General features: G+C 28.6%; 1 pseudogene across 1 annotated transcript in view; it reads left to right on the top strand.

Annotated features, from left to right (window-relative positions):
• LOC148305213 (tetraspanin-2A pseudogene) overlaps window positions 1-26,781 on the top strand; it is an 81,673-nt pseudogene extending 54,892 nt beyond the window's left edge. Inside the window, exon 2 of the transcript XR_015838223.1 lies at window positions 26,584-26,781. The product of XR_015838223.1 is annotated as a tetraspanin-2A pseudogene (transcript). The remainder of the gene's footprint in view (window positions 1-26,583) is intronic.
• The last annotated feature ends 915 nt before the right edge of the window (window positions 26,782-27,696 follow it).

The raw sequence follows: 27,696 nt of genomic DNA, 5'->3' as shown, positions 1-27,696 counted from the left end.
GAAAATGGATATTTATTGTTATATACGAAGTTAATTGGTATCGTAACAACATAATGATAGTGAAATCCTTAATTATGCTTTTATGAATCATTGATTTTAATTGACTTATTTATCCCTTTAGGTAATATAGATTTTAGTAGGATCCTTATATAAAGTAGCACTTTATTGCGTTATCCCATCAAAGTAAAATAGCTAAACTAACCGCGTTAATCTTTGTGCAGCATAAGCCCTGCATACAAACATCCCAATTCATTTACTGATGGGAATTTATGGGGAACATTTCTCCGACCGCAGGGACCGGGTAACTATTTGGCTCAAGGGCCGACGAGCAACAGTTTCGGCAATTGCGATCCTTAAGGAGTGGGGTAGTTTTCGTTAAAAGCCCGGCCTCCCTCACCAGATGGCGGCCATATTGACAGAGTGGCAGGAGGAGGGAACAATATCGGCGAGGGTGGGTTTTAATACCCGCTCTATAAGAAAACGAAGGCGTTTATCGCCGTCAAAAACGACTACGTCTCAAAATGATAAGCTATATCCTATTAGATTGGAGTAAATCCCTATGACAAGTAACAAGGAGATATTAAAATATTCCGATGCATACCATCTGCTACATTTCGAAGAAGGTAATACTATTTTCTTCGCCGATTGAGTAAATGCATAAAAAAATACATACTTTACACAATTTTAGACATAAACTTTATAAAATGAAATAACTTTGTTATAACCACTTTATCATTAATACAATTAAACCTACCCGTTTCAACAAGAACTTTGTCATCATCAGGGTTTATTTTAATTCAAAAACATAAAAAAAAACATTATAATACTCTCACCAAAAAACTCCACACTCCGTAAAAAATATAAAACTAAAAAAATTATATTTAGACTTGCTTATTATTTTTTTTTTAGGACTAAAATTCGATACAATTTAAACTTGATTTAAGTCTTGTTACATATTTATTTCACATATCAATACGTTACAGGTACACAATTCGTTCAAAGTAAATTATTATTTATTTTAAGTCTGTGCAAAAAAAAGGGTCATAAAAACTACACATTCTCAAATTAAATGCAAAAGCATAAAAAATACTTCTGTATAAAGCAGAATTGTATCATTACAATAACTGATTAAAATGGTGTGTAAACAACACAAAATGTTGTGAATTTCATAAATTTAAAACAAAAGATGATTTTTATTTTCAAAATAGTTGATAGTTTTGCGTGAATATTGTAGAAACTTCCTTAATAAATGTTTGCAACTAATACTCCTATACGAGAATGTATAACACGTACGTAGGTTATTTTGTGATAATTCGTTGCAATGCATTTATTCATGCGATCTCTCCCTATTTTTCTGTTCTCCCGGATTACGTATTATATGTTATCGATAATAGGATATTCCACATAAAGAGCAGTTCCCTAACTAGGGATTATGAAAGACAAACATCTATATATATATTTATCATAACAAGGGACCAGTGTATATACTCCATGTCTTTACGGTTGATTTAGTAATAAGTTATATTCAGATATATATGATGTTAGATAATATTTCTCTATAATTTTAGCAAATTAGTATAGATTTTTAATAAATTGATTCGACTGTCACTTGAAATTTTTAATTTCAATTTTACTTGGTATTTTCAAATTGTCTTAAAATATTTTTAAAAAACATACAAATAAAAAAGCTTCAAAACCTTTTGCTTCAACGTCTCAAAGATATACCCCTTTTATTTAGACTAAACTTCATCAATATGGTGTTTGAAAATGATTTGAAATGTATCTAAACACGTATCACAAATAAGTTTTAATAAATGTTGGTATTTACCAACAGAAAGTATAATTTTAAAAAAATCACTAGATTTCTCAACCAAGATAAAAAAAATAAAAAACAAGTATAGGTATTTACAATGTCTACGACCTGTCGCTGAATAGTGTAACTAATTACTAATTAGAGTGTGCAATATATATCTTTTTTTATACTTGTGTTGCTTGCACACATTTCACATATTTTTATATAAGGCGTATCATATTTTGCAACTCTTTGACCATCTGTTGAAATTTATATTAAATAAATAGATTTGAAATATTAATTTCTAAATTATTTGTGAGATTTTTCAAAATTATTCAACGTGATTAAAAAGCATGTTTTTATCCATTGCGAGGTTGTATTATCTTTTTTTGTACAAAAATATCAAAAATCATATTTTATTTGATATATATTTTTTTGATAACAAGGAATATGTTCATGATTGGAATAATAAATAAATAAAAATGCCTGATCCTTATCCACACTTTGGCCACCTCATTAAATGAAAGAAAGGTAATCGGTCATGTTCTCTAGGTTCAAGAATATATTTAATGGATTACAAATGACGTAAGTGAAAGGTCTCAGAGTAAGCGAGATGACGATAAAATAGAAAAGGAATAGAAGGCAGAAAAAATATAACAGAAGCAATGGTAAAGGAACTCGGTGTTCCAAGTTCTTAGTTATATTTTAATAAAATTATAATGCATTTTTTTATCATTTAAGCACACTTATTCAGATATGTGTAAATGGTAAATTAAAAAAAAATGATACAAATTTACTAAATTGAGTGCATGGTGAATAAGAAAGCTTTGAAGTTTCTTAGAGCGCACTAGCTGCATTTTTTTAGGGATGACTGTGTAATTGCGTGTCGATAGACGTCGTTTGCAGCTTTCACTTAAGGGTTTTTTTATACTTCACTGAATAAGGGCTGTTAGGAAACTTCTCTTCGATGATTTTGTATTCCTCTACTTAGGGTGGAATATTGTGAAAAGGGGGATGCAATTTGCAGACATCGACTAAATTGGTTTATGAAATCCCTGATGAAAATATAAATAGATTTTGTGTTTTGCGCGCAGAGGGATGCTTTAATTTGATTTTGAAATTTATCAAGGGAATGCAGCCAAATGAATGCACATCAAAGACTCTGACATAATTCAATTTTTAAAAAACATTTCACGTAAAAGTAAAAATTTTCCACACGTGGTTATAAAAAATATATTGAGATTTGCATTCGATAAACATGAAAAATTAATTCATGGTGAATTTAAAGATCAAAACATACCGAAATATATTAAAATGTAAATACTTTGTGTTTAATTTATTGCTTACAATCAAAAAGAAATGTTACATCACCAAAAAAATAATGAACGTTATTTTTTTGTTTGACTCAAATGGTGATTTCTACCAAGAGATAAATAATAATTACTTTGGTAAATACGTATGTGTTTATTTTGAATTAACAATATTTGGTATCAAAGGAATGTAATTATTTAACGTTTTTATTTTTAACGTTTGTAAATTATCCTAAAAAATTCAACCTCTGCTAAAACTTTGTAATTTTTCGTTTTAAAAGGTTTTTGAAATTGTACAAAATTGAAGTAACGTATATTTAAAAATTACTAATTTGTTACAAATAAAGCTTAGTCAACCTTATATTTACTCAATATAACCGTGGAATGGTATCTGAAGCGGAGGGTTGATCACCTTTCCTTCATATGTTTTCAATCAAGATAATACTGGATTCATATGATACAGTGCCCTATAATAAATATATTCAACGTGTATGTATTCTATGTAGCTTACGAATAATTAACAAAATAATAAACATTTAAAAATAAACGTATTAGTTTTAATGTAAATGAAATATCTTTAATCACATTTATAAATAAATATATATAAACGATCCTGTCAAATTTTGGATGGTTTGATTAATGGTTTTGAAAAGAGAAAATTCTCTAGTATTTGGTACATCTTCTCTTGGGATTGTAGTCATAAATCGAGGTCGACTTTACAACACAAGTTTATAGACTATAGATATTTATATTTATAGATTATATAATTCTACTATATATCACTTTAGACGGATTTACGTTTGCAAAAGTACACACCAAAAGTAAATTAAACAATCGCGTCCTCATCACTTCAATTCATCCCATGGGTATCTGTCAAGATTTTTGTGGAGATTTACACAAAAAATCCGAAGCATATTTGGCAGATAGTTAATAATCTGTGTTGTATGATCCGTTCACAGTAAAAAAAAAGGTATTTGAGCTTTACTTGCATGATAGGTTAACGCTGTCATTCTGGAATTATCGTATTTAGCGGTTGTTCCTTTCTTTCCAGTGGAACAAAAACAATCCAATCCCTTGGATAAATTCCAGACTCCTATAACAAATTATAAATTGCTGTAATGGTTGAAATCAACGGTACAACTTAAAGATATTATATATTGATTGATAAGAACAATGATTTTTTTTACATTTGTTGTAAAATTTCATTGTGAAAGTTAATTTTATGAATGTAAAAAATCAACAAATTATCTTTATTTTGTGTTTTTTAAATATTTTTGCTGATATTATTTTCCCAAAGAAGTAAGTATTCATTATCAAAATAATTATCAAATAAAATAAAACAATATCGAAAATCATATGATTTTATAATTTAGCGATTTTACGAATGACATTTTGCATCCAGTAAAAATTTTCATTACTTTTAATCTTTAGGAATTTTTGGTCCCCTTTTATTTGTACTACCATCTTCCTTTGGTATTACCCCTCCAATCATTTATCATGTTTTTACTTGGAATGTTAACATGCTTCTTGCGACGTAAGTAAAGAAAAAACGTTTGACAAATCTTTGCTGTATCTGGAGACTGATTTTCTTAAGAGAACAAAAACGAAGGGCATTATAATTTTTCATTCGGTATACTTTTGACACATTTATTATGTTCAAATACTTAAATAGGTAAATATTTTCGCAATATTTCTAAATTGAATGAATGAATGTTAGTTTTACTTTTTTGATTTGTATTTTCAATCTATTTTTTTTTAAATAACTGCTCTATCCATGTCTATTCCATATTTGGAGCTTTAACAATCTGTTAACTGCCTCCAGGCACTATTATGAACTCCCAGTTAATTTTCAATAGATACGAATTATTGCAAGGACACACATATTGAATTGCTCCTCCGTTAATTAAAAAAATATAATTTACCTTAAATGAAAAATACATTTTATATTTAAGACGATTACACTTAGAATTAGTAAAAAATATTTTTACGGTGAAGTAAACTTTAACGAATTAAAAAAAAAGTAAAGTAAAACTCTGCTTTTATTTGTTATATTTATGACAAATAACGTTTTTAAAAATAAAGCTTTAAATAAATATAAATTAGCAGAACATAATAGTGGATGAATTGTTACAACCTTTTTGTTTTTATATATTGTAATTTAATTTTATATTTATCAATAAAATTAAGGCAAGGAAGGATCCATCCAATTTAGAAAAAAAATGCATTTTTTTAATGAAAGCCTTTTCTCTAAGATAAAAATTCGGCCGCTTTTTTCTCTTTCAATTACTTAGAGAAATTCTTATCTCTCAAATATTCTGAAAGGAATGAGGCAAAAGGCTCCGTCAAATGCTTTGTGTGGTAACCTGGAATAATTTAATAGCCACGGTAAAGTAAATCTTTTCATCTGCATACTTTCCGGTTTCGTTGAAACGCTGTGAAAAGATTATTAGTTAAGAGTATTGCTTTATTTGAATATATAAAAACTGCTTCCATATAAATTTATTTTTCAATAATTTTAAAATTTTGTATCTTCTAGTGAAAATTATACTTTTGTATTTAATTGTGAAAAATGTGGAGTAATGAAATAACAAAAGCATGCAAATTTAAAATGTTTGAAATGACATAAAAATAAACAAATAAAAAAAATATGTTCCTTATACAGGAGGACAATCAATCCTGTCACATAAGTTTTACGATCAGTTTTCCATCCATTTATCGCTCTGTATCCGTGAATTGTTCAATTATCTGTCTGAATTAAGCCAATTCGCTACCATTCCGGCTTACGTTTAATTCTCGAGGGGAGAACAAAAAAAATTGGTATTTTTAACTGTAATTTTTTATACTACAACCCTGAACGCAGAACTGATCATCGTGCCTGAATATAACTCAAATAATAATCATGTCAATTAAATGCAGTTTTTTGTACACAGCAGACAACAATTAAAAGAAATCCGTCAAAAGCGTACAAATGTCTCGAGTATTTTGGCCTAGCATTTCTACTCATGAATCACATGAAATTAAAGTAACTTAAAACATTAAAAGTAAATTATTTAAAAGTAAGTAAAGGTTATTAAACTTATAAATTTGAAGCTCTTAGGCTTATTGGGCCATGATAAGCTGTGTTGCATGAGCCGTAGCTAAATTTCAGAGTCACTTAAATGTCTAACATCCAAGTGACTCTGACTTTATTTTTAAATTTCCTAGTAATTGAAAAAAAGTTTTGAAATATTGGCTAATACATAAAATACATTTTACACACAACAATTTTATTTTTATCATAACACTTTCATTTGAAATAATAAAAAAAATACTTTATAAAAATCGTTTCACAAATACAAAAATACAGTACTGAAGAAAAAAAATCAAGGATAATTATTATTTTCTAAATGGTTAATTAGGGATTATTAATGCCCCCATTACTGTCAATTAGGTTTATTGACAAAGAAACGCTACGCCTTGTTAAACAGAATTTAATACAGCCAGCCAAGAGAAAATCCTTTATTCATTTATTATCAAGGATCAATAAATTAAGGGGTTTAGCGATTTCTCCATCGAAGGTAGGTACCGTTTGTTTTTAGATAGGTGCCTTTGGTAAGTTGGTTTTGTAATAAGCTGATACGTGAAGCAATCTCATCCCAGCCAGCCACCTTGCACCACCCTTGCGACCCTAAATCCAATTAACTGGTGAAAGGAGACAATGTGCAGCCAGACCCGTTGTTCCTCGATATCCAATAGATGTTTTCCACTAGATCTGATTTCAGTGCATTGAGAGATGGCGGTGCAATAAGCGACAATTCGGATTAGGATTTATGTTTCTGAGCATTCATAAATACGTTTTAACGTATGTGTTTAATTTTACGGTCAACCTCCGACATTGAATGCTTTATTTATTTAATGCACTTTTTTATTTAACCCTGACCGTTGACAAATAAAGACATTTTTGAAGTCAGATACTTATTAAAACTTTGAATAGTAGGCGTTATTGCCCATAATAATTATAATTTATAAAACCCGTTTCACGTCATAAAGTTTTTAATCGTTGGTATATTGAAATTGAATATAATCATATAAATTTTGCAATGTCACGGACGTATTTTGATTTTTACTTCACAACATTTGGTTAAATTTTTTATTTTTCATACAAAGATAACAGTATGAGAGCAAGTATTAGCACTCAAACAGATTTCACCTTTGTATTTGTTTTGAATATTTCTTTTTAATGACTGACGTTATTATTATCAATACACGTTGATATTAAGATATATCAGCTTACTTTTTTCTCCAGAATATGTGCAAATACGTTCATATACAATGGTCAATGATGTTGGGTAAGGTTCAAAGATTTTTAGTTATGCCAATAAAAAGTTTAAAAAAAAAACATTTTTTGGAACATAATATTTCTCATTGTTGTTCTTTTGTAAAAAAAAAACATGTTACAGTACAAATACAAGTATTTTCTATCGAAGATTGTACCACAACATCCAATTTCAAACACCATTTTCTTTCTGAACAAATACTAAAAGTGTCGAGTAAACAATTTCCGAACGTTACAGTCGGGAAAAGAAATAAAGAACATCGGGTAATCAGACGAAACTGGTTTCAGTGCTGGGCAGATTGACTATCGGCCAGGCGCAAACAGTGCAACTCCGGAAGCCCAAATCATCCAATTACAGTTTGTAATTACACTTGTCTGCGGCCACTCCTGACCTAGAACATCCTGCAAAGGGACCAAAGTGGCCACAAAAGCTACGACTCTATGTGGCCGCTCGCAACGGTCAAGGAAAGCAAATTCAAGCACGAAACTTTTAGTCGTTTTGAAAATATGCCCCGGAAAGCGGTGTTAATAAGATTTATGCGCTGTTTACCCGTAAAATTATTCCGGGCGTAATTTAATCAGACCATTAAATTTTAGAATATATTTTACGTTGTTTGCCCTCTACGTACGCTACATCCCCCCCTTGAAAGCTTTTAACAGGTGCATTAACAAGAATATAATTTTTTGAAAATCATTGAAATTATCATTTTTATTTTGCTGCTTTTATTTCCTTGTACATTATGTTAAATTTTTCCAGAAAGATTTGTCCCAGTGTTTAATTTAACAATTATTCTTTATTAATATTTAAGGAATATAATTGAATAGTGGAATCATTAGCGCATATCGCTCACTCCTTTCAAGAACGTCAAAAATCAAAAAACTTGATTTTCAGGAGAACATTTTTAAAGTTTAAAAATATAATACTGGCATCTGAAGGCCAGGATTGATAAACTTGTTTTTATATAACTATTCAGTACCTTATGCAGCTTTGGGTGGGGTAAAGTTATATTTGATAAGAATATCTTAAAAATAATATATTTTTACTTGCGAAAATGATTATTAGTGTTACATTTAATGATCAAAATAACTTGCAATACATAAAAATATTGTACGGTAAATAAGATAAATTAGTTAACATGGTTAAGTTTTTAGCCGTTCGGCAAAAAATTCAATGTCTCACTAGGGTTTTAAAATTTTATTTTACATTTTAAATATTATTCTCAATAATTTTAATCTCAGATTTATTGAAAAAATAATAATAAAATTAAAAAAATGTTAAAAATATGTAGTTTCTACGTAACTTTATTTAATATGTGTTAATTTTTTCATCCGATGAGATGAATTGACCAGTCAATTTGACGCTGTAATCAATAGAAAGTAAACCTTTCACTTAATTTTTTTTTGTTCTGTCAAGAATAAACAATGTATCAAGAATAAATATCTCAGCAAAGCGCTCTTGGGGTAGTATTTAATGAAAATTTGGGTTTTAATATTGTAGTATAAAGGTGCTTAGATTATGTCTTAGAGAAGATATTGATTACATTATTTGACAAATCTACGGCTATTTTATCACAAATTTAAAAAATGAAATAAACAATAAAACTGTGCTTTTGTTTTGACTGCTTGCTCGCTGCAGGTTTAATCCCATCATTTTATACTCAATCATACTGCCCGTATGCCGTAAGCTCCCAACTTCCATGTTCAATATGTTCGCATTCCCAATGGTCCAGCGCAGAATTCGAACCAACTAATCGATAAATAAAATGAACAGACTCGTTTCCACAAACATTCCCTGCCGGACTATACTTTCATAATACCAATAGGAATACACGCTAGGTACCTTTATAGATGTGTAGCGTATGTGCATCCGGAATCTCACAAAAGAGGTGCATACAATTATTTATATGGGTGCGAGTGTCATGCAGATTCTATTGTGTTCATGTATGTTATGTGAATATCAACACACGAGTATATACGTTACTATGAAAAACTCCGCTTGAATGAATTTAAAAATCCTGATAAAACTTTAAATCTAAAGATTAAATGCGATGTCAAGTCATAGACAATCATGTAATAAAATGAAAGCATTTTAAATTCATGAAAAAATCGTTAATTAGCTTCACCAATTCGTTCACCTTTTAATCACTCCATGAAAATGGTCGTAATCGTTTCTTTAATTCCTCTCTACCTTTTTGAAATATTATTGCAAAAAACTTTTTTTTAACTTATTTTATATATATATATATATATATATATATATATATATATATATATATATATATATATATATATATATATATATATATATATATATATATATATATATATATATATATATATATATATATATATATATATATATATATATATATATATATATATATATATATATATATATATATATTTATATATATATTTATATATATATATATATATATATATATATATATATATATATATATATATATATATATATATATATATATATATATATATATATATATATATATATATATATATATATATATGTATATATATATACATATATATATATATATATATATATATATATATATATATATATATATATATATATATATATATATAAATAGTGTTCTTCGAATAATCATAAATATTTCAATGTATTTTCGTTGGTTTAAGCCACTGATTATCAAAAAAACGTGTCAAATTGTATCAAGATAGAGCTGTTTCGTACCTGACATAATTTGAGTTAATGTACCCAGTTTTGCAGTCAAATACCCATCAAAATATTTGTTTACACTCCTTGTTGTTAACGGTTTATCAGAATGTATCTGGGGTAAAATAACACCGCAGCTTTTCTCCCGGGGTTAGTTTCTGCACTTCGTTGATTTAATGCTCCTACTTTTGGGATAGTTTGTGTCGCTTTATGAATATTTCGATATAATCCAGCTTAAGTCAGACTATGGCATGTTTCAGGTGTATTGCGGATTATTGTATCACATAAACAGTCCATGCGGAGATTTATTCTGTAGGTAGTGTAATGTGCGCTGAAAGGGAAATATGCAAATGCACCAACTCGTGTCTCATAATAAATGCACTTTACTTAATTCTCGCTACATTTAATTCCATCTACTTTGTATTGAGTATGATATATTACACGAGAAATCTAAACATAATTAATCATACAAACCTTTTCAGAAAAATAAAAACATATGAACCAAACAACGCGTACAAACATTTACTTTACACAAGAAATGAATGAAATATTTATAAAATTATTTTTTGACATCTCAACATAGATAAGGAAGAATATGAAAGTCTGGGCCTAAGCTGGTTTAAATAATCACTTTACAAAAGTGTATTATTCACCAATTCTGCTCATAATTGACAGCAACACTACTCAAATTCTTGGAAGTTCTTTATAAATCATCCAATTTTGAAACATTGAACTAGAATCACTAGAATTTCCACTAGTGACATCTATTGGTGAGATAAAGATGCTTGTTCTTACTCAAAATGTTGAAATATTTATATTCTCTACTAATAATAATATTCAAAGCAATTATTTTTATGCGTATTTTTACCCTTGAATCGAATCAAAAACATGGGATCTCAATTGTTTAATACAAATACAGTGTCTTTCTTAAGTAAACACAGTATTAACAGTATTGATATATCGTAGTCATACAGGAGAAAGTGACCAAGTGCATTTTTTACAAAAAGTGATCATTGACTGTTTGATACTAGCTTATTATTGCCCTGAAAAAAATCCCAAAGGCATAACCTGGCATAATCAGGTATGTCAAATACTTGAAAGCGGCCGGGTCAGGAGTCGTAATAATCGTCGGGTATGTGTGAGGAGATGCATGAATGTAGAAGAGGCGAAGAATGTTTGCAAAGACAGAGTGGTGTGGCGTTCAATTCTCTCTGCCTACCCCTTCGGGGAAGTGGCGTGATGGTTAGTTAGTAAGTTAGTGAATATTTGCTAGCGCAAGATGGCGGACGGGTGAGTTCACACGCCCCGGTCCGCAGTGTAATTGTTTTCCATTTGGGAACAGTGGATTGCCCTGGGCTCTCCACATAATTTGTTGCCGAGGATTAAGTTAATATTATCCAAACCATTTCTCCGGCTTGCACGGTAATTGCACTTGTTTCCAGCGCTGGTGACGTGTTTTATTTCTAATTGACGGTCGAGAGGCGAACCCGCTCATGGCGCACGTACCCTCGGTGCTTAGCGACTATCTTTTCAGAGAATTAACCCCTTGTTTGATTTTGCACAAAATGAAAAAACAAAGCGAATAATTATGATGTTTTAAATTGTCTTAAACATCGTTAATGCATATTCTCGTAAACACTTGAATATATCACTTTATCGAGTTTAATTTTTATTTACGACTAGTTTCGAAAACGACAGTTGTTTTCATCTACTGGTACAAATTAATGTTTTAATTTGTACCAGAAGATGAAAACAACCGTCGTTTTCGAAGCTAGTCGTAAATAAAAATAAAACTCGATAAAGTGGTATATTCAAGTGTTTAATTTTAATAAAATAATCATGTCATTCCACAAAGTTAATGCCGAATCAATAAATAACATATTCTCGTAATACGTTATAAAAACGAAAGCACTATCGTTAAAACAGTGCACAACATTCAAAGCTTTACTTACTTTTTACTCGGTACTTATCTGTTCGAAGAATTTACCCTTTATTTGGTTTTGTATAAAGTGGAAAAACAAAACGTATAATTATGATGTTATAAATTATCTTGAACATCGTTAATGCATATTCTCGTAATACTTTAAAAAAACGAAAGCACTATCGTTAAAATATTGCACAACATTCTAAGGTTCATTTACTTTTTACTCGGTATTTATCAGTTCGAAGAATTTACCCCTTATTTGGTTTTGTATAAAGTGAAAAAACAAAATGTATAATTATATTGTCATAAATAGTCTCAAACATCGTTTATGCATATTTTTGTAATACACGTTCAAAATATAATGCACCATCCTTGAAATATTTTATAACAGATACATAATAATAAAAACTAATATATAATAGCTCTCAGGGGCTCTATTGTATTTAAAGTAAGTAATTATGAATATTACAGACAATATGAATACTTTTTTTCACACTGTTTTGAGTATGTGAAAACTCATTTGTGAAGAATTAATTCACAAATGAGTTTTGTCTATTTTTTTATGAATAAGTATCCCAGTATAAATGAATAAGAATTTGGATATCTGGATATTCATAAGGCTTACAATCTGTCATACGCCAAAATTTTTGTGTGGTTCTCAATCATGGATGGAATAGTGAACTACTCGTATAATGCCTTGTATATAATAATGAACTTAAACCAGCTTATAAAATATCGTAATCATTCATTATTATGATAACTTTTTTTCTGTTTTATATTTTATAAACCTACCATGAACTTTTTGAATGCGTTTTTTTTATTAAAATATAAACACAAAATTTATCACTATTAGTAGTTTCCGTTGAACTAACTACTGTGATTTTTATGTATCCATAAATGTTAAAACGCAGCGCGCATTAACGTTGATGTTTTTTACCTACACAAAATATGAAAAATAAAATTAAACATGTTTTTTTTATGTAACTTATAATCGTTATTCAAATTAACGTAAGCCGCATTGAAAGGATACCGGTGTGCTAACACGAATCAGCAAGAAAAAATGTTTGAAAACAGCATAATCTTAGGAGATTCGCTAGTTTATGAAGCGAAAAGTAAGTCAGCACAGCGTAAAATTGCACAGCTCAGGAGCGAGCTTCCTTCAATTTTTGTTTGTTTTCAAAATGCGCTCAGTCAATCGAAAATCTGAATCGTTTCAATATTGTCTATGCACAAAATAGAAAGCGCATCGTGCCTAGTAATCCTTAGCAAAGGAACACAATTGTTTTAAATATTTTTAACAATAGAGTAAAAAAAAAAAAATATTTATTGATTTGCCAATAACTTTCTGGAATGATAAGTTCATCATTAAACCTATGATTAGCTTCATTTCTATTTTTATTGCTTAACTAGTCGTGTGAAATAGAATTTTACTATATTAGTGATCTTATACTAATATCGATGTATAATACATATAAGCTCAATTTTCATTCAACACTTTATTCCAAATAACAATAATAAACTATATATATCTTTATAGCCTTACAACTTTGAGACTTCATATTTTGTACATCAAAATAAATAATTTCTATTTCGTTGTTATGTTAAATTGTCCTGTATTTTACGATATTTCATAACAAATTTTATTTATCAGGACTTTCAATTAATTCCTAATTTTGTCATTCAAATACGATTTTGTTCTTTAAAGTATATTAACATTGGATTAATTGGAAAAGTTTTATATAAATATGTGAATATATATTACATAACCTTTTTAATTGAATAGTTGATGAAAACTATTTTAAAATAAAATAAATTAGATCTGTATGATTTTATCATGTAAAGTTTTCTAATTTTACATGATAGAATCTTGCTTGAAATATATAACCACTACCCAAAAAAAAATCACCCTAAGATTAAAATTCCCAAGAATCTGCCAGAACGTAAATTATGTGGAAAAATTTATTAAAGAATATTCAAATCACGTGCCCCAGAGTCATGTCCAATTTGTTTTTCCCTTATCACTCAGACACTGATTCAATTCGTAAGCCCGAGGGGAGGGGCTAATCAACAAAATGTAAAAAAGTAAGATAGTACGTGAGACAGGTCAAATGAAGATTAGTGACGTCACGTTTCCAAGCAATTGCTTCTTTATCCGTGGCGGTTATCCTTGGAATAGGGCTTTCTTTTTAAATTGATCGGATTACTCGCATTTTACAGTTTTTTTAAATATATTTTTACAGAAAATGTATTGAAAATATTTAAAGTTATGCAGAATGTATCTACATACGTGTCACAATAGATTTCCGAAATAATTTTAATTTAAAATAAAAATGGATAGATATTACCACAAAGCGACAACCGTATCAATAAATGAAATTATATGTATTTTATAACACATGTGCACTAAAAATGGGTGAAAAATTTAAAAATCAGTCGTAGGTGTACAAATTGTATGAGTAATTTTTCTACAACATTTTGAGTGTGTCCAAATACTTGTTCACAAAATCTGGATTATCTCCTATTACAGGAGTTATTTTCATATTATTTTTTGACATCTCATCAAAGATGAAGAAGAATAAGTCTGGGCATTTACGGGGCTGACGACCGTCATTGGCTGGTTTAAGTGATCACTTTACACACGTGTAACATTCACCAATTATGACGGTCCACGGTAAACCAGCCTATGACGGTCGTCAGCCCCGTAAATGCCCAGACTTCCATATTCTTCTTCATCTTTGATGAGATGTCAAAAAATAATAGTAATTTTTCCTTTAATATTTATTCAATGGTACCCTAAACAGGATTTCGAAGCGCAGGGTTGATCACTTTGCCTTCATGTCAATAAGGTGCAATTTCCTATGCACCATTTGGTGTGGATAAGGGTTAGGAAAAGAAAAATAAGTTTTTTATAATGCAACCTTAGTTATGGTATACAACTATACTAATCTCGAAAATTCAAAATTAGCATTTATTAAAATAATCGTTTCACATTTATTTTTGACTACCCATTTTTATACTGCTGCATTATTTTTTAGAAGTCGGAAATATATGTTTTTATAATATTTAAAAAATAGCAACTGTTCATGTTTTTATTAAAAATATTGCGTTCTTAGAATAAAACAAATAAGACAGCATATAAGTCTCTTTAAATCGGAATAAAATAAGTTACGATTAAAATTACTTAACGTGATTTTAAAAACGAAATATGAGTATGGAATGAGCGTTAGATCAATATATGAACTCACCTGCTGTTAATTAAAAATCTAAGTAAATTACTGAAACAATCTTCCTTCCTCCACTTTCAGTTCTTCATAAAACTTGTTTAATTAAATTATTTGAAACTCCAGACTCCTTAGACCGCGTCACGTGCGATGAATAATAATTATACCGTTATTGAGCTTGATGGGTGATATTGCATGCATGGTACTGGAGGTATGTTAAATTTACTTAAGACCCTAATTGAAAAATAACAAAGGACGTACAAAAAAATCAGACGAAAGAATATTATTTGAAATATATCCGAAAAAGCGTTTTTATTAAAAAAAGTATTAACTAAAAAAGATTTAAACATATATTTTTTTTTACGGGACCTTGAATTCAAATAAAAAAAAATATTTTCGTGCTTTCACACAAATATCATAGCAAAGTTATAATGCAGAGAAGATAGTCGTCTTACCTTAGCTCAAAGGCATATCTACATGGACGATCGACATTTATATGAATCTTATCCACTTCGAAGTTTCGAAAAGTAAAATAAAATTGCATCTCTGAACAACAATACATCTGACGAAAATATTGCTTGTTGTAAATATAATAATTCCCTTAAACAAAAAACTCTTATAAGTATTGGAAATTGAGGCCGGTGTATTTTCAATTTTAATAAAATATTTTATTTACAAATTTCAAAATTTTCAATTATCATTATGCTAGAATCTCCTCAATATAACTTTAAATATTATTAAATAATTTAATAATTATTTAGTTATCTTATTAAATAATAACATAATATTACAATAAAAACTATTTTATCATTCATTTAAACAAAAAGCAATGTGCGTAAGTCCCTCTCCAAGCACAACAGTTTTATCTCTTTTTTAGAAAGGAAAAGATATTAAGATATGTTAAAGGTAGAAAAGTCTTTTAAATCAATTAATTTTTAATCTTTGTTGTTATTATTTTAAATACATAAAAAATATTTTATAAATATGTAAATAATTATATTCTCAGCGTTAGAATATTTTCCATACAAAAAAATACACACGACGAATATATTTAAAATCGCAAATGTCAATAACAACTTGAATTCGTAGATTTAAAAAAAATAGCACAATGTGAGTCGGAGACTTACGAGTAAGTTCTTTAAACAAAGAAAAATAATTTTCAGTTAATCGTTCATGCCCCAAGGTAGGGGGGTGCACCTATCGGAGAATGAATTAAAAAGGAACATTAAATGGCGCTGTGCAGGCGACCGTCGCGCTGTCTAATGGTTTTGGAATTCAACAGGGTTGAATTAGAACCTCCCCGGAAAAAAAGCATCCCTGAACTTAAATTGAAAAAAAATCAGTTAAGTAAAAGTGATTTATAAGAAAATTCATTTTGAATTTTATATGCATGTGACTTTCAAAGCAGGTGCCGCGGCGTAGTTGGGTAGACGCTCGACTGCAAAACTGGGGCACGGGTTCAATTCCTGCCAATTGCAAAATGAATTCAAAAAAGATTTATTTAAAAAAAATAGTAATTTTAATCAATATGTGGTTTTAAAACATCCATTAAGAATCCTAGATTCAGTCAATCCTACTTTTCTCTACTAGTCAGATGAACAGGAGATAGATGTTTGCAGAGATATTATACAGGAGACAGTGACAAAGTGCATTGTTTTTAAAAACGTGATCATTGACTATTTGATATCTTACTAGCTTAATATTGCCCTGGAAAAATCCCAAAAGATTTTAAACTTGGAAGTATAATTTATTGACTAGTTAAAAATGACTAAAATGACTAATGAATAAACACCAATGCTGGTAGCATTGGTGTTTATTTTCTTGCTAAGCAATAGTGACTTAAATGGCCCTCCTGAACATTTTACGTTTTGGTAGTTGGTCACTTTCTCCTGTACGGCTACAATTTGTGGGTTATCCAAATATCTACTTTGGTTTCGCTTTTTCAGACTTAGTAATTTATTACGTCTTTTGGATGAATACATAATCATTTAAAAATTTAATTAAGAACTAATTTGAAAATTCAATTTCAAAAACACATAAAAGTGGATTGATTTTAATCCTAAGTAGGTCTCTGATCACAAGTATTGTGAGTTTTATTCGCTAAATGCGGAAATAAAATGTTTATTTTTAGTTTAACGACCTGGACGGGGACTAAGATATAAAATAAAGCGATAACATTCCTTCAGTTTTTACTTCCTAAACTAACGGCCATATAGAATAAATTTAAGAAAGAATGTATCACACGTATCGAAATAAAATACTCATTTAAATTTAGTATTTAAAAATAAAATACACCTTATGTTTACGTAAGAATCGATTTTTTTAATACATATTTTTTTTACAAATACATTAAAAGTTGTAGTAATTACATATTGTACACACTGAATTAGGGAGGATATAAAATATTCATTTGTGTCATTCATATTTATACATTCAATTACTTTGTAAATAAAAAATGACATTTTATTTGTGTAAAACCGGAACCTTTTATTAAATACAGCTTAAATTTTGCTCCGGGATATATGTTTTGAAATTACATGTCCCTTTTGATTTCAAGATAAATCATATTTTTATGAAAACACTTTATAAAACAATGTTACTAAAGGAATTTTAAATTAAAATACTGTGACAAATACAAACAAAATATAAACACGTGGCATAAAATACATTAATTTGTTGTATAAACGTTACAGACTGAGAAAAAATTGGCACGATCAGGTATGCCAAATACGTGGAATAAGCGAAGAATGTTTGCAAAGACAGGGTGGTATGGCGTTATATTTTGTTCTGCCTACCCTTGCATGGAAGCAGCGTGATGGTTAGTTAGTTAGTTACAAACGTTAAAAGAAGGTGTTATATTAAAATAACATATCCGTGTGTCCCCTTCATTTGATCTTGATATTTAAATGCATCAGATTGTACGATTTTGTTAATACAATATATTGTGTACTCAATGTAATGTAAACTATATGTAAAAATAATATATTGATCGGTTATCAAATTAAAAAGCAACCAAATATGATTTTTCTTAAATAGAAAATTGATTTTATCTCATCTTATACTGTAAATATTTTTTAATGAAATTATTCATTCATATGATACCGGAATTCTAATATTAAAAAGTAATAATTTTTAGTTTTTATCAACGCACCCTCTCAATTTAAAGTATTTCATAATACTTTTTAATATTTTAACATTAAAGTTGTATCATTTATATTTTTTAATACAAAAAATGGTAAAAAAAACCTTAAATTTCGAGACTATACATAATGATCAAATTGTCACGGCTTCTGTTAATTAAAAACAAAATATTTTGAGAAAATGCGATTGTGATAATTGACTGAAACGTCAGGAGAAGGAAATGTTTACCTTTCTGATAATTCTCATTTTCCTGTTCTATGTACTTAACCCATGATTTGTACTTGAACTTAAATGATGACATGTCAATTGATTCAAATTTACACGCATATAATTTAAGAGTCTAAACAAAATTGGAGACCATCAGATTTCAGTGCGCAATAAGAATTTTTAGAATATGAACGTAGAATAGAGACCCTGGGGAATTGGGAACGAAAATAAATTTGATCGCATTTATTGCAACACGACTTACCACGAGAGATGCCCCAAGGGAATCTCTGTCGATGTCGACTTCTCAAAAGACCTTAAGCCAAGAATCGATAAAAGACTTACAACGCCCGACTATTTTTACCACGTCCGATTTTGAATCTCATTTAAATAACTGAAAGTGTAAAATATCAAATAAAAAATTTCTTGTTTTCAGACTAATACTTTTTTCTTTAATACGTTGCAATAAAAATATAAATACAATAATATTATCACAGAAATAATAATTTTTATTTTCAAAATGAATATCCCAAAATGATATATTTATCATCATTAAATAAACTTTTTTTAATAATAATTTATAAATTTTTATACGTATATTCAGAAAAAAATATTAATAATCGAAATCATTTTTATCACATTTTTTCTCCTATTAATTCTCAATTTTTTTTTGTTCATTATATTATAAGAATTTTTGTCCTTCGCTCTAAAATCCATCATTCGTCATTTACTGTTCAACAAATATGTTATATTAATTTATTCACTAATCAGGAGCGCAAAACCGATCACCTTGCCTTCATATAAAACCAATCAAGATATCCGATACGGTGTCTTATGCACTGGACGAGAATAGGAGTAAAAATAATCGTTGTATAACCAAATTCTTCCATCAATATTGCTGTGAAAGTTTTCTTTACCAATAATTTTTTTAATCCTTTAATTATTTAAATGTTTTGTCTAAAACAACATCCAATCTTCGAACACATTAATTTTAAAAAGGCTTTTTCTTTATAGCTTTTAAACAAATTGATTCAAATTGTAATTAAAACATTTCTCTCTGCAAACATCTTTATAATTATTAATTAATATTTAAGAAGTGTTTTTGTGTAATATTTTTTACCGACGCGGTGTTGCAAAATACTTAATTGTCGGCAAAAAAAAGTTCAAAAATATTATTTTCGTACTTCATACAAAGCAATAACATGCCTTTGATATTTCTAGTCGCCCCTTGTAGTCATGTTGACGTACAGTTCTCGTTAAATTCATTTTATCTTAAAATCAAATGAAAAAACCACCCTGCCATAGAATTTTTCATCGGAAACCTCATTTAGAAACGGAAATAAGAGCGTTTTTCGCGAATGTCATTTTCAGAAAATTAACATCTAGCAAAGTGACTTAAATAGATTTCATAAATAAAATGGTTTTGTAAGAAAGGAGCTTTATCATTATAAACTGAAGACCTTGAGAAAAAACACAAAAAAACTTTTTTTCGAGAGGTGGCAATACGAAATTTCTTTGTTTGCAAAAGAGAACAAAATTTTTTCGACACCTTCTGTGTGAGATCATTGTAGTTACAAATCTTTGAAAATGAATATTTTTTTAAAAATTATTTTAATTTTTAAATGTTTTGTAATATTTTTCTCTCCTCTAAATCCGTAAATAATTTTTTATTTACGTTTTATTCGTTCGATTCCAAATTTTGTGAAAACGTTTTGGTGTTCAGTTCTTTACTTCAGAATCATGAGTGAAGTAATGAAATTATATATTTCATAAAACATAGATAAGCTATGTTAAAAATGCTCAGAGTAAGAAAAATTCTCATAAGTTATAGTAGAACGGAGAGGGACAATTAGTCGTTTTATTACTTTTTTGCCTCGTAAGTAAAGTTCTATATATTTGAAATACTAATACTAAAAACATAAATCACAAAATAGTATCACAAATTATCTAAACGACATCTTATTATATTTTCAACGACTTGGCATTTCAATTTTGTTTGTGATTAAGCCCCGGAATAAATTGAGGGATTATTATTTCCTTACTTAACCCTTTTTAGTTTCATTTTTAAATAATAACGTTGTTATTTACTGCACGTTTTAAGTAAATAAATCTAGGTAAAATAATAATTTTAAATAATAACTTTCTCTGTATAACGTTCATCATGTTTTTCTTCTGGAACACCTGCCTTTAAAAGCATATTTCTCAAATGCATATTTAAACACTTCGAATAGAAATTTTGTCTTCTACGTTTAAGCAAAGGTCTTTTATTACACGGGTAAAGCTATTAAAAGTTCATTTAAAACAACAACTTTCTTTCATCTTACGTATTCTGACATTAAATATTTATAACATTCATGAAACATTCAGCAATAAAACTGAATATTGGTTTTAAAATACAAATGGGTATTATGGAGAGTAAAAAGTGTTTGAAAATGTTCAGAAATTTATCAACACGTAAGACATCATAAAAACTAAAATAGGATATTTTTCACTAACATTTTTCATTTTAACACCCCTATAAAATTAAAGGTCATTTATGCTTTTCATAATAAAGCATTTTTACCCCCTGACATTTAAAGTTCATCTATGAAAAAACAATCTCTCTGTGTGAATTCAAATAAAAGTTTGAACAAGAATCATTCGAATTTTGCTTTCAGAAAAAAAAACACAATGCATACTCTTTACCCTTAGCCAAATTGTACCCAATCCAAATTAAATTAATTTTATTTATGGTTTTGTTTTCAGCACAAATTTGATAATACTTGAATCACTCGTGGTTTCACATTACATAAATGCTTAAATATATTTCTAATTCTAAGAACTTTCCCAAACTCGAAGTGTCTTATTTATTTCGCAACTTTGCTTTTAAGACCTAATGAATAAATTTATTTTCACAACATTTACAACTTCCCGAATAGTTCGAATCGAGGAATTTTCGGAGTAAATGTGTTTTGAATTTGAGAAAGATTTAGTGAAACGAAAATGTGACGAAGATATTTGTAACGCGCACATAAAACTGATTTTCTTTTTATAGAATCATTTAAACTTAAATCGACTGTCATTAAGTGATTCCTCATTAGCTTCTTCGACATTAAATATCCATTTGTTATACACTTCTAAACGGGCACTTTTAATGTTCAATTTTCACGGAAACACCGCGTTTTCTTTTGATACAATCGCCAGAAATAGCTTTTCGGTACGCTTCAGAAAACTCCAAGATGGTTTAATGTACGCAGAAAGTAAATAAGAATGAAAAATGGCGGTCATAACTCAAAGGAACATTATTTACTAAGAATTCGGTGTGTTGTTGTTATTGCAGCCATTCAAAATACATCAGCATGACATGTGCTGTTCCTAGCTTTATTATTTTAATATCGTATTTAAGACAAAATTACTTTTGTAATATCAGCTCAGTCGTAATCTTTGGTAGAATAAAACTAACACATTTGCAAAGTTAATCTCGTGCAATAAAAAGCATTTTTCATTGTTGATAATGATAACCTTTTCTTCCTTCTATTTTTAATTATTTCAAATTATGCATGCTCGGAAAATATACCTACATATATAAAACCCAAAAAGTACCATTTAAAATTTTGAGTTATTAAAAGACTATTCGTTTGTATAACATTTTATTAGTAGCTATAAAGCTTGAGTTTGATTTTTTGAAGAAAATGTCTTAATAAGATACATTTTTAATAAAGGTGAAAGATAATATTCATGGCCTTCATTTATTGGTTAATTTTGCCAAATAGGCACATTTAAACCAAATTAGCCGCGTTTGAGTAAATTTATTATTTTCGTTAAGAAGAACATTTTTATTTTTTGCAGTTGCAGGTTTTAATGCCGCTGAGGGAGTAAAAAGTTAGCGGAAAAGTGATAAACCTTTTGGAGTTCCCAAGGGTCACTTTAAGAGAAGTCAACTTTTGTAAAATGTTTTATTCTTAAAGTTCGTCACATTATTTCCTTTAGTGTTTTGAGTTCCATGAAAACGTTTTATACATATATATTTTCAGTGGGGAAATGAGAGGGCTGAATAGAGATATATTAAAATAATATACATTCGTTATAATAAAGGCGTACTTTAATTTATTTGTTAATATGCCCGTTGTTGGAATATTTTGTGTTAGTATATATTTAATTACAATTAATTTATTTAAAGTTTTTCTTTATCTTTAAACATTGTTACTTTTTACTCTTCTAACGCTCATCTTCACTCAGTGGTGCTTAGAGCACTGCATCGCATCGATGAATCATTACCTTAATCGTAAATTACTTAAAAGCAAAGCGATTAATTAATCAAGCGCTTCAAGTGCCAGTCCAGGGGGATATTTAATTAATATTATGACACACAACATACACATACACGCGCGCGCATACACAAAATGTATATCTTGATTAATAAATTTCATTTGTTGTGTACACTTGAAAAATTATAAAAATTATATTGTAGTTCAAAATGTATCCATTTGAATGTATGATATTTTCAACATGCTATTTTTATTTATTTTTTTTTACTGTTTTTATTATTCCTCTTCTTCTTTTGATGTTATGTCAGGTCCTCCCGACTTCGACTATCACTTATGAGAAATTGTTCCTGTCTTGAATAGCTCTTAACATCGTCTCGACAGTCCTGATCCCCATCTTATATCGTTTATTCCTGAGCCAGGAGATCTGTCTTCTGCCACATCTCCTTGACCTTTATTTGTTTACTTTTCAACGCTTATACAAGTCTTTTAAGCGTTTATAAATGAAAATAATGAAATAAAGTAATGTGTAAACACGTTAATTCAAGGCGATTTCTCAACAACAACAAAAACACTTTTTATAATTTCAAAGAGAATTAACTACTTTTTTCATAGCATGGTACACGGAGGTGAATATCTAACGAAATACGCATTGTTTAAACTACCAAGACCCGAATGTGTCGCAACTATAGCGTCCCACGTGCATTTTTCTCATTTGCGATAACCGAATCTGTGTTCAGGGGTGGAATGTACATGTAAGAAGAAGAAAACATTTTTATTTATTATTTTTTTATTTATTTATTTCATAATACGTATTCCAATATACATATTTATTTCATATATACATTTACTATATGTATTACGGCTCTTTAGGTATGGCCTGTGTTAAGCCTAATTAACAAGTTAATTAACAAGTTAATTTAATTAATTAATTAACAAGTTAATACAATATTTATATTTATTCTTTATTTTTTAATAATATTTGTTTTTATTTTTTTTATTTTTAGATTATATATATAACATACAGGAGATACAATAATAATTAACAGTATAAAGGTTTTTCAATAAGATAATTACACCTGGATTTTAATTAATTCACTTTCTACCTTGTCCCTTCCAATGCTAAGCAACCATCGACGGACACTGTTCTTAAAGACCTGATCACTCCTGGAAATCTTAATGGTTAAATCTTAATATCAAACATCAAACAATAAAAATATTGCGAACATCTCTTTTCGTAAGAAAAAATATCTAAGGCAGATAAACATCATCGATAAAATTAAAATGTGTACTGAGATGGTTTGGACACGTCAAACAAATGAATAAGAAATGAACAGTAAAGAAAATTTATGATTGAAATTTAGTTGAAAATAGAAGCAGAGGATTTTGAAGAAGAACCTGTTAACTTTTTTTATTTTTTTTATTGGAAAACAATAGAATATTTAACAAAAATAACATAATGTAATAAAATCAAAAAAATAACTTTCCGATTAGAGGATTTAACTTAAGTGATCTAAAATTAAAAATAAAAATAAACTGTTATATTTAAAAAAGTATAACTATATAATGAACTTAAATTACATGTTTTTTTTTTCAAATAATGGAAATTTTCTTTATCAACTAGTCAAATAGACATCAACAATATTTATCTTAATCGTATTAAAAGAAACATTATTGACGTCTAATTCATTAAGCATTACATTGCACATATCGCAGGCTCTATTAAAAACTGAATTTTGGTATGCATTTTATGTGCATTTTAGAGAAATCTTCAAATACCTACTTAAAGATTTACAGCTCTTCAAAAATACAAATCTTCAAAAATCTTCAAATACTTAAAGATTTACACCATTTATTTTTACCCCTGTCTAGTTTAGACACGGGTTGAAATAATTGGTGAATATATAACATAACAAAAGTGAACAATAACATATAGATGCACGAACATTTTGAGTGTTTCTAAATAATTGTTCATAATTAGCGTTATGAGATTAATGATATATGTAGGAGTTAAAAAATCAAGTATTCTATCACGAGTAATACGGTTGTCAATCACGAGGAGAATGTTAAATATTGCACGTGTATAAAATAATTACTTACCCAGCCTATGACAAGTCAAGTCCATTTGCTTCTTTATCCTAGTTGGATTGTCAAAAAATGTCTTGTTTATTAGTAATCTCAGCATTGGTTATTGATAAAAAATATGAACATATGTTTATTTATATGAGTATTATGTTGTACAAGTTTTGAATCCACCCCTGTAATAACGGTATAACATCGTTATTAGAGCTGCAGTAAAACGGGTCGGTTCTTGTGGCAAATTCTTAAAGTAATCGCAACGCAGACGTTGACAAATACAACAAACTGAAAAAAACTAATATCGCAATGCATGCTCGCATTACAGTGGCCAGAAATAATCTCATTTTATTCCACTTTCTGAATGGTAAGGGAGTTATTATGCTAGCAAACGTAATTTGTGTACGGCGGAGTTTACTTTCTATCGCTGGGGAGTATAATTTGAACACTGAGTTAGCCACAATTTCATGATAAATGGTTTTCGTGTATTTACGCTAAAATTAATATGACTTTGAAGCGAACTATTTCGAGAACAAAAAACAAGTTAAAAATATCCTTTCCTTTAATATTATGAATACAACATTGATTATTTAACAAGAAAAGGCTAGAATCTGATTCCATTATCCATCAATGAAATATATTATGATGAATTGGTGTCGATTTTTTTTAATAAATAAAATGTTTATAACCGAAAAACTCTTTTTATTAGGCCATATCAGCTCTTATTATTTGTATATTGTTCATTCAAATGATTTTAAAGTGATATTACCAAACTTCTTTTTTGGTTAATTTTTATATATTTGAATCATTATGTACACTGGTGGGCTTATTATAATGAAGAAATATCTTCTACCACACAGACAGTAACACTAGTCATGTTTTAAAAATTATTAAAAGTTGGCCTAATTATATATTTTTATATTCTTTTGTCAAAATCTTGACATAAAAGCTCATAAATATTAAAAATCTTAAATTTGTGAACTAATACTAAGATACAATCTGAATCAAATGTAACTGATGAAATAAGTACGATTAGAAAATCCTAATTATTGTACCTTCATTTCACATATCGCTAACTCCTTTCAACAACGTCATATATCAAAAATCGTCAATTTCAAGTTGTGCATGTTTTCGAAATGCCCAGAAAATTTACTATGTCCCAGCAAAAGTGGCATATTTTTAAGTGAATATTTACCCGCTACAGGGCAAAAAGTGTTGTTTTTGCATTTTGAAGACAAGGTTTGGTTAAATTATTTTTTTAAATACACTAAATATTTTTCAAATGGAGAAAAAACATTCAGGTTTTACTTCAAAAGATATGTTGCACAGTAAAAAATTCAATTTATGGCTTGTTATTTATTTTTAATACATTTTGTTATATTTTTAAACTTTAAAAATAATCTCCTGATTATTTTTATATATGATGGTGTTGAAAGGAGTGCTTGATATACAAATATCATTTTAAATTCCTTGAGAATTTAGTTGTAAAAGATTGTTAATAGTAATTAGACCTCCAATGAACGTATACACTTCATACAAAATCCTTTCTAAGTACACTAATCCTGAAGAAGAGACATTTTTTATAAGTCAAATGCTAGTAATACAAGAAATATTTTACATAACATAAAATAGTTCTAATTAAAACTTATTATTTTCAGTTACTGGGAGCATCTATCTTCGGCCTCTCCCTTTGGATACGAGTAGAGCCTGGATTCAATGAGTGGATTGAGCTTCTGGATATCGATGAATATTACATTGGAATATATATCCTGATCATAGCTTCAGTCGCCATCATGATAGTCTCCATCATTGGGTGCGGTGCCGCACTAATGGAGAACACACTCGCTCTGTCAGTGGTAAGTGGTTTTTTTCTCATTATTCAATATTATAATTTAGTATTTCAACAATTATTAAAAAAAATTGCAACATATGGTATTGTGTATCCAAAATCAGTATTTTATGCAAACATACCTGTTTTTATAAGATATTATTTTATAATATAATATAAAAGCATATACGTCTGCACTAGTAGAAATTTAATGTATCTATGGTTATTATGAACACATATAATATGTATATATATATATATATATATATATATATATATATATATATATATATATATACATATATATATATGTATATATATATATATAAATATAAATATATATATATATATATATATATATATATATATATATATATATATATATATATATATGTGTGTGTGTGTGTGTGTGTGTGTGTGTAAGAAGTGGAAATTGATATTGTGCACATTTTCGTAAAAGGGTAGCAAAATAAATCGTAGTCTTCCTATTTAGATAAAGATGTAATCTCCATTACAACTCAAGCTATTTCTTAGAAGCGGGAAGATTTCAATTGTAATATGTGATAATGACGTAATACGTTCTCCGCACCGGAGCGTTCAGCATTCAAAAATGGGCCATTACGACGTCATCTTCACTCGAAACACTTCAGCAACCGCTAAGTATTTACCTCGCAACAATGGGCACTTTTGGGAACGTGCTAGCTATGCGAGGTATAGCGGACGGAGGTGTTGTCTGCGTCCTATTTTCGGAGTATGTGCAAATGTGTTTTCAGGAATTTAAGAGGAGATAAAGTCAGTGAAAATTTGAAAAGTCGAGTGACACTTTAAAGAATTGTTTGAAATTCAAATATCTGTCTAATGCCAAAAAAAATATTTCATACGATTTCGAGGTTGGATCTGAATATTGTCGAAAATGGAACATTTAACAAATTAATGCTTAAAC

Source organism: Brachycentrus maculatus, unplaced genomic scaffold, assembly GCF_059751285.1.
Source record: "Brachycentrus maculatus isolate JH-2025_06_01 unplaced genomic scaffold, ASM5975128v1 h1tg000276l, whole genome shotgun sequence".
Taxonomy (NCBI): Eukaryota; Metazoa; Arthropoda; class Insecta; order Trichoptera; family Brachycentridae; genus Brachycentrus; species Brachycentrus maculatus.
This window is presented reverse-complemented; position numbering and strand designations above follow the sequence as displayed.